The sequence below is a fragment of the Alosa sapidissima genome, chromosome 8 (assembly GCF_018492685.1).
Source record: "Alosa sapidissima isolate fAloSap1 chromosome 8, fAloSap1.pri, whole genome shotgun sequence".
Classification (NCBI taxonomy): Eukaryota; Metazoa; Chordata; class Actinopteri; order Clupeiformes; family Clupeidae; genus Alosa; species Alosa sapidissima.
Window position 1 is genome coordinate 12,646,273 of NC_055964.1, and position 8,218 is coordinate 12,654,490.

The following is an 8,218-nucleotide window of genomic DNA, read 5'->3' on the forward strand; positions in this document are numbered from 1 at the left end:
GCCGGACGCTCTCTCCCGTCAGTTTCATAAGGATGACGCCCCTTCCCAGGAACCTGCATCAATTCTGCCCGATCCCTGCGTCGTAGCTGCCCTGACCTGGGATATCGAGGAGGAAATTCAAGAGGCCCTCCGTGACCATCCCAGTCCCAGTGCATGCCCAGACGGTCGTCTCTTCGTCCCAGATAATTTGAGGTCCCGGGTCATACAGTGGGGACACAACTCCCGCCTTGCCTGCCACCCGGGCTCCGCCCGCACCTGTCATCTCCTTGCCCAGCGCTTTTGGTGGTCGTCTTTGAGAAGGGATGTCCGAGAATTCGTCCGTGCCTGCCCCACCTGCAATCAGAACAAGTCCTCCACTCGGCCCCCCGCTGGTTTACTCCAGCCCTTGCCTGTGCCCACACGACCCTGGTCCCACGTCTCCTTGGACTTTGTAACTGGCCTCCCACCATCAGGTGGGATGACTGTCATTCTCACTGTGGTTGACCGGTTTAGCAAGATGGCACACTTCATTCCCCTCCCTAAACTGCCATCTGCCAGAGAGACTGCCCAGGCTGTTCTTGATCATGTCTTCCGTCTACACGGGCTGCCCAGGGATGTTGTCTCTGACCGAGGCCCGCAATTTACCTCTACATTCTGGAAGGAGTTCTGCCGTCTTCTAGGGGCCACAGTGAGTCTCACCTCTGGGTTCCACCCCCAGTCCAATGGTCAATCCGAGCGGGCAAACCAGGAGCTGGAGAAGGCGCTGCGGTGCATGGTTTCTCGCAAACCCCAGGCTTGGGCACAACTGATGTGGATAGAGTATGCTCACAACTCCCTCACCTGCTCTGCCACTGGTATGTCACCTTTCCAGTGTGTGTATGGCTACCAGCCCCCCCTGTTCCCCAGCCAGGAAGGAGATGTGTCCTGCCCGTCTGCCCTCGCCTATGCCCGCCGTTGCCGTCGTACCTGGTCACAAGCTCGTGCCACGCTACTCAAGTCAGCTGTCAGCTATGCCACTGGGGCTAACCGCCGAAGATCGCCGGCACCCGCCTACCGTGTTGGCCAGAAGGTGTGGCTGTCAGCCAAGGATCTCCCACTGCGGGTGGAATCGCGTAAACTGGCACCTCGATTCCTCGGCCCGTTCCCTATCCAGAGGGTCATCAGCCCAACCGCAGTCCGGCTCCAGTTGCCAACCTCCATGAGGGTGCACCCTACTTTCCATGTTTCGAAAGTCAAGCCGACGCATGAAAGCCCGCTGGTCCCCGTGCCGCTTCCTCCTCCTCCTCCTCGCCTCGTTGACGGTGGGCTGGTGTACACCGTTCGACGCCTGCTCCGGTCCAGACGGCGAGGTAGGGGCCTCCAGTATCTCGTCGACTGGGAGGGCTATGGACCTGAGGAGAGAACCTGGGTGCCAGCCAGTCGGATTGTGGACCGGACACTCATCGCCGACTTCCACCGTCTGCATCCTGATCAACCTGCAATCCGTAGGGGCCGCCCCAGAGGGGTCCCTAACCGTCCTGCCCGCCCGGCTTCCTGTCATGTGCCTGACCCTGACCCTGTCTCGGTACCTGTCCCGTCTTCTGTCCACGACCCTCCAGCTCCCTCCGAGGATGAGGATGTTCACTCGGACCGCTCGGAGGAATTCTAGCCCTCCACCGGCTCCCCTCCGCCCTCCCGACGTGGTGTCACTCTTGGGGACTTCTGGGGCCGTCCCTTAGGGGGGGGGTTCTGTCATGAGCTCTCTCTCTGCCTGGTAACACGTGCTGATTGAAGTCTGATGACCTCCACCTGTTCCTGCTCTGCTCTGCCTCACCTTCGTTACCTACCAGCTGCACTGCATTCACCACTCATCATGCCCTCTATATAAAGCCTTGCTTTTCAGTCCACACTTGTCAGATCGTCTGCAACCAGCACCAGTTACCTGCCTGTTTATTGAAAACGCCTCTGACTCTTTGCCTGTGATCCCGGACCCGCTCGACTACTTCTGTGTTCTCCAGCCCCGGTAATCTTGACCTGCCTTCCGTCCCTCTTCTACGAATACCGCCTAGTCCTTGACTGTACTGCTGCTTCGTTTCAATTGCTGTTGTGTGTGTGTTTCCCCCAGGACTTCCCGGATCATCCAGCTCCTGCCTTCGCTGTTCGGCTACTGGGGGAACACACACACGCAGACTCTTGGAACTCCTGTACCCCCCCCCGGAACCCCTGAAACCCCCAACCCTTAAATAAACTTTTGAACGTGACGCTTTTGTGGTCCTCGTCCTGTTTGGTGTCTGACAACTAATAGCCTAAGTTTTGTCATACAGGAAATGTCTTGAAGCTGTCTTTTCAAACAAAGACTTTTCCACAAAGTATTGAAGAAATTTCAGTAGGCACGTTCAATACTTTTTTCCTGTGTCATTCCACTTTAATACACAAAACTATACTAATAATATAATGTGTGGTGAAAATTTCGAATAGACTCACAGGAAGTTTAGGCTAATTACTGAAAAAAACCTGAATATTTTAACTTCCAAATTAAATGTAAAAATGAATGTCAGACGAAATGTAAAGTTTGACTGACTGGATTTTGTATACAAAACATAGTGAAAACTGTCTAAGGTCACTCACTCTCCCTTGCTAAAGAGCTAAATGGTTTAGTCCGCCTGCACGATTCATAAGGTAGTCTATCTTTTGTTTATTTAGTTGAGCATCGCTAGTAGTGGACCGCTAATTGTTGTGCTGCTGGTGCAATGTCTTTCTCCAAGAAAGCCAAGTCAGGTTACTAAAAACAAAGGCCAAAACAGGAAAAAGAGAGACATCAAAATGAAGGGAAACAACTGCTAATAAACTTCTTTCCAAAGAAAGGTGAGCACAAACGTCAAAACACGAAATCCCATGGTGTTTGCTTGAATATCTCCGCAATCATTGGTGCTAAAATGAACTGAGACAACCCATTGGAATAGCGGAAAATACACTTTCATAGGTTAGGCTAATCTGATGCATCTCGTGATCCAGCTCCATCTCCATCACTTTCAGAAAGACTGCATGGCGTCAGCTTGATTCATGTCCTGTTGTAGGCTACATGCTGATCATTATCACTAGGCTAGTGGTTTAGGGCGCGATTTTTTTTTCTCTCCCTTTGTTTTCGTTAGTCTTAACTTTTTTTTACTCAAGTAACGGATGGGATTTTTGATGTAGCGAAGTACAATACTTAACTCAAAAAGTAATCAAGTAAAATTTAAAATACCGATTTTATAAACTACTTAAAAAATACAAAATACACAGAAAGACTACTCAATAGGCTACAGTAACGTGAGTAAATGTATTTCGTTACTTTCCACCTCTGGCAATGATGCACGTTACTTTTACCCCTTGAATTCCGGGGGGAACCAGCTAAACTGATGAAGACATTCAGAGTAAACATGGTCTAGTGCAGTGTTTCTCAAAGTGTGGTCCGGGGACCACTGGTGGTCCGCAAGCTATCCCAAGTGGTCCGCGAGCAGACGTGGTAAAAAACAATATAGATGAGTTGTTTGCAATATTGAACCAACTTCCAAACAGTTCTGCAACACTGCCTATGTAAACTATGCCAATTTAAATCATATGAATCCTCTAAAACAATAAGCAAGGTGCAAAGACAATTAGCAAGGTGGTTCAGTGAGTAGACCTGTCTATTAGCTAGGTGGTCCATGAGTTTTTTTTTACTGGTTAAGTGGTCCTTGGTCTGAAAAAGTTTGAGAAACACTGGTCTAGTGTTATCCAATTGCGTGCAGTGAGTTTTTTAAATGCATGCTTGTTGCCGCCCCTCGAGTTGGGCCATTGCATTGTTCATGGCCAGACCCTTAATCTTTCTAGATTACCAGGGTCTGGATTTTCCAGGCTACACTTGTAGTACAGTGCACTAATATCCTGTTGTGCCCTTAATGAGAGGAATACATGACACAGAGAGCAACCTGGGGGTTTCTATAACCTACCCATGCTGTCATATGAAATCAAATACTCATTTACACTTATATATTAGATTCCTTAATAACATGTATTACATATACCTTCTTCAAATTATGAAGATGGATGTTGCTACATGCTTTAGAGTCATAAAGCAAACCTTTCTATTCCCTCATACATTCATGTAATGGTACGTAATGGATACTTATACATACATCACAGAGAGTATGTACTTTAAAACAGCACATTCGCTTAAGTGTGAAAACACCTCTTACCCTAGATTTGCATGATGCAGTAGGCAGGGATTGTGCAATCTCGCCTGTACTCCGGGGACAGCCAGGGCACTATAAACTATTTTTCATTATTCATGCTCTCAAGATAAAATCCTGCGTTCTGGGACTCCGCGACTCCCCCAGTGCTGTCACTTAACGGCGGGGGGGGGGGGGGGGCTCATTGCCAATCTATCTCATGCTAGCAATGATGATTTAGTGGGCGTCCACAGCCCCCCCCGGAGCATTAGTTGTGATATATTAGCCTGGAAAGCATTCCTCTCTAACCCTGCTGGAGGAGAGGATTTGTTTCCTACTGTTTTTCGCTCTTTTCCTTCCTCCTCTCTTTCTCTCTCTCTCTTTTATTTTTTACTATGGTGCTCTACATTTTACTGCTGCTTTGTTCTATCTAACCAAGGGTGAGTAAGCGCAAACTCATGCAGGTTACACTCCATCTTGCTTTTCACTGGAATCAGCATCAGTGGCAGTCATCTCGGCTGTGTCACTGCCCAACACTAAACCTGCTGGAAAACATATGGAAGGGTCAAGCAACGAGAGCTCCAAAAGTCACAGCCCCGGCCCTTTTAAAATGTATGCATCCCACTTTGCTTGAGAAGCACCTCTTTCATGCTTTGTGGAGTTCACTGGGGAGGCCTCTCCTCAGCACAGTGCAGGTGTGCTCCATAGCAAGGGGTCGGGGGAGGTGGAGTGGCCTCACTCTGTTAGCAGGTATCTGTGTGTGAGGATGGAGAGAAGAGAGGTTGTTAGGGAGAGGCTGGGGACAGTGGCATGGAGGGTGTAGTGAACACCTGCGATATAAAAGGGTTTGCTCTGGTTCAGATATAGTCACTGGCACCTCTGAATGGTGCAATATAAATGGTGTCAGCACCCCTTTAGGGTGTTCATCACAGGCAGGACCGGCCCGAGGCATAAGCGAACTAAGCGGCTGCTTGGGGCCCCCAATCGAGTTTCTTTCTTTTTTTTTTACATAATAAATAACGTAAACAAGTGACATCAATGAATGAATAAATGAAACAATTAATAATTTAAAACAAGAAAATTCTGATTTCATGATCAATATGCCTGCCTACCGCTACTGTGTCTGCCAGCCTTTGAGTCACGCGCATAAACTAGACACCTCTGATGCATAGACAATTCATGCAGACACTGCATCAAGTTCAAAAATCGGAAGAGACGGTAATGTTAAGAAAAGTATCCCTCTGGTGCCAAAAACAGTAAGAAGAAAATGACAGAGGAGGAGAAAAACGAGCAAGATACAGGTATGTTTGCATGATTATTTACAGTATGTTTTGTGCTTGAGGCAGCTAGCTAGCTGTCATGATCTAATAATATAAGCCATCACCAGAGCTAAATCCCCGCCATCAACAGAGAAATGTCTCCCATTAATATATATTTATCTAGATGTATTTCAGATGTCAAGGATATTGGGATTGTTTTGGATGTTTAATCAAGCATGTACCCTAGCCATAGGTGGGCTTTTGTTGTAAATTAAAGTTAGCTAGCTGACTGACGTGGACATTAGCACTAGCTACATGAAAACGTACTGTAGCTGAAGGCAAATGTACCACAGAGGGATTGTTTCTGATTTCGCACCTGAAAGTGTTGATAGTTTATTACTGTTCTATAATATGTGACATAGTGGTAAGTCTGATAGCAACAGCAGGCTAAGCCCAGGCTCCCAGTCCCAACCCCAACCCACTGACTAGCGCGACTCTGGGCAATCGTAACGTTCCAGCTTCATAGGCAAAGATGGAAGTACGTGCAGTCTGGCAGTACGTGCGCTCTGCTCTATGATCTTTGGAGAGAGATGGTAGTGTTTGAGAAAATATACCATGTTGGGTGGGTAGACTTCTGTGATGAAAATAGACTTACATTTGATTAAGATAGTGGCAAGTGATGTAGCGGTGCTACCCTAATATTTAGGCTGCAGTAGATCACCATGTTAAGCGTTCACCATACTGCAATTAAGTATACTTTTGATCATGCCTCATTTGCCAATAGAATATGAATTGTTACATGTGGAATTGCTTGTTGATGAGTGTAAGTAATGATAGCAAAATAAACTCATTCTGCTCGATCAAATATGCACTTATGCAATATTTTTTTTTTTTCAGAGACACTGTTGAAGTACTTTGAAGCACATCTCTACCACTACCTAACTCTACCTCATCAAGTGTCTGCCTCCATGGCTGATGACACAGAAGGTGAGGTTTTCTTGATGGCAAATGGTTACATAGCCTGTTAATATGACATGACACATTTAACATAGTTTTTGTTTTATTTATTTATGTATTTATTTAATCATTGCAGGTTCGTCCACTGCAGAGTTGCAGATACCTGAAAGCCAGGAACGAAGTAGGAATAAGTATCTATTTTTTGGGACATTTTATTTTTGATTATTAATGTTTGTCTATTTTGGTTTTATTTTGTAGTTGAAGATTGCTCATTTAATGCACATTTGCGGATTTGTTCTGCAAATCTGTTGAAAAACAAGTCATTAAACGGATGTACTTGTTTACAACAAATACAAATGCTGTTGTATTTTGTTATTTGTCAATTCAACTTCAGTAAACCACCCTTAGTGCTTCACTTTGAATATGAATGTTTTAAATAAATCTGTAAATAATAAATAAATTAGTACCCTCTAAGATTAAAAGGTGACAGGGTTGGTGTAAATAACAACTAATGCATTGGTTTACCAAGCACATGGGGCCAGAAGTCTAGAGCGGAGCCCCAAAACATTTTTGGCATGTGAGCAAGAATGGATTACTGAATGAGCCTACCGAGTCCTTATGCATCTGTGTCCAGGGGGACAGTAGTTCATAATCAGTCACTGTATTAATACATAACCTCACTGTATTAATTTATAATTTAATTAATACAGGCACCTCTACCATGGGTGCCTGTGCCATGGCCATTGCCCTGTTTTACTGCAGGGGTCCACCGGGGCACTAGGTGTCCCTATCTTGTCTGGTGTATCTTACAGGCTTCCTGATTGTTACACATGGGCCCGGGTGTACCTTTATAGGCTAGCCTGTGGGAGTGTCTTCTCTCTTCCCCGCTCACTTCGCCAGTGAGAGCTGTCTGGGTGGCTTGACTGCAGCAGGCCCAAGTGATGGCTGAGGCGTCTTATGCTTTTGTTTTGTTACTTTCTTTTTTGTAAATATCTTTTTTGTAAATAAATTATTGTCTTATTCACGCTAACCCCTCGAGTTGTCTCCACATTTGCCATGGTCTTGAGCCAGATCGTGACATATGTCATTATAGTGTGAAGTTGTCAATTATCGCCATGCACAGGTGACTCTGCGTTGTGGGAGGGGGCCCCCAAATCAAATTCTGCTTAGGGCCCCCAAAAGGCTCGGGCCGGCACTGATCACAGGTATTGTCTTAGCATCATATGTTGGCTGTCTTCAAATATAGACAGTGGGAGTGAAAAGGGATAGAGTAGAGAGGTAGAGAGAGAGAGGTAGAGGTAGAGAGAGAGAGAGAGAGAGAGAGAGAGAGAGAGAGAGAGAGAGACTATACTGTTGTTCAGGTTTAAGCAGTACAGGCATCACATCTGTCTGCTTCATTACTTGCAACAAAAATTGGATTTAATTACTGAAATTAAAAAAGAATATTCAAAAAGGTTAAATAAAGGTTATGCTAAGGGTGTGAATATGCAAGAAAGAGATCCGTGCTACTTGAGGTGTCATGGAACTCTGTGAAAGGTAACATCTCAGTTTCAGGGAAAGTCTTCAGTGAGACTGCATACAGTACGAGTTGGTACACATTTACAGAATTCCAGAAATGTTAGTCATTTATCAGCTAACCATCATATTAGTCTTCTAAAGGAAAGTAGATGTTTACATTAATATGTATAAACAACTGGTTAATTAGTAATAAGAGCTACATGAATTACCACATGAAATATCTCCAATATTTATACCCTTTTGGGGTGTATTTATTTATTTCTCTCTCTCTGTCTGGATATGTGTGTGTGTGTGTGTGTGTATGTGGTGTTGCTGGTCCAAGCACACACTCCT

The 8,218-nt window shown here is 45.6% G+C and overlaps 1 long non-coding RNA gene across 1 annotated transcript; it reads left to right on the forward strand.

Annotated features, from left to right (window-relative positions):
- The first annotated feature begins 5,246 nt into the window (after nt 1-5,246).
- On the forward strand, nt 5,247-6,563 carry LOC121715524. Its single transcript, XR_006033619.1, has 3 exons — nt 5,247-5,452; nt 6,308-6,397; nt 6,504-6,563. It is a non-coding gene; the product is annotated as an uncharacterized LOC121715524 (long non-coding RNA).
- The last annotated feature ends 1,655 nt before the right edge of the window (nt 6,564-8,218 follow it).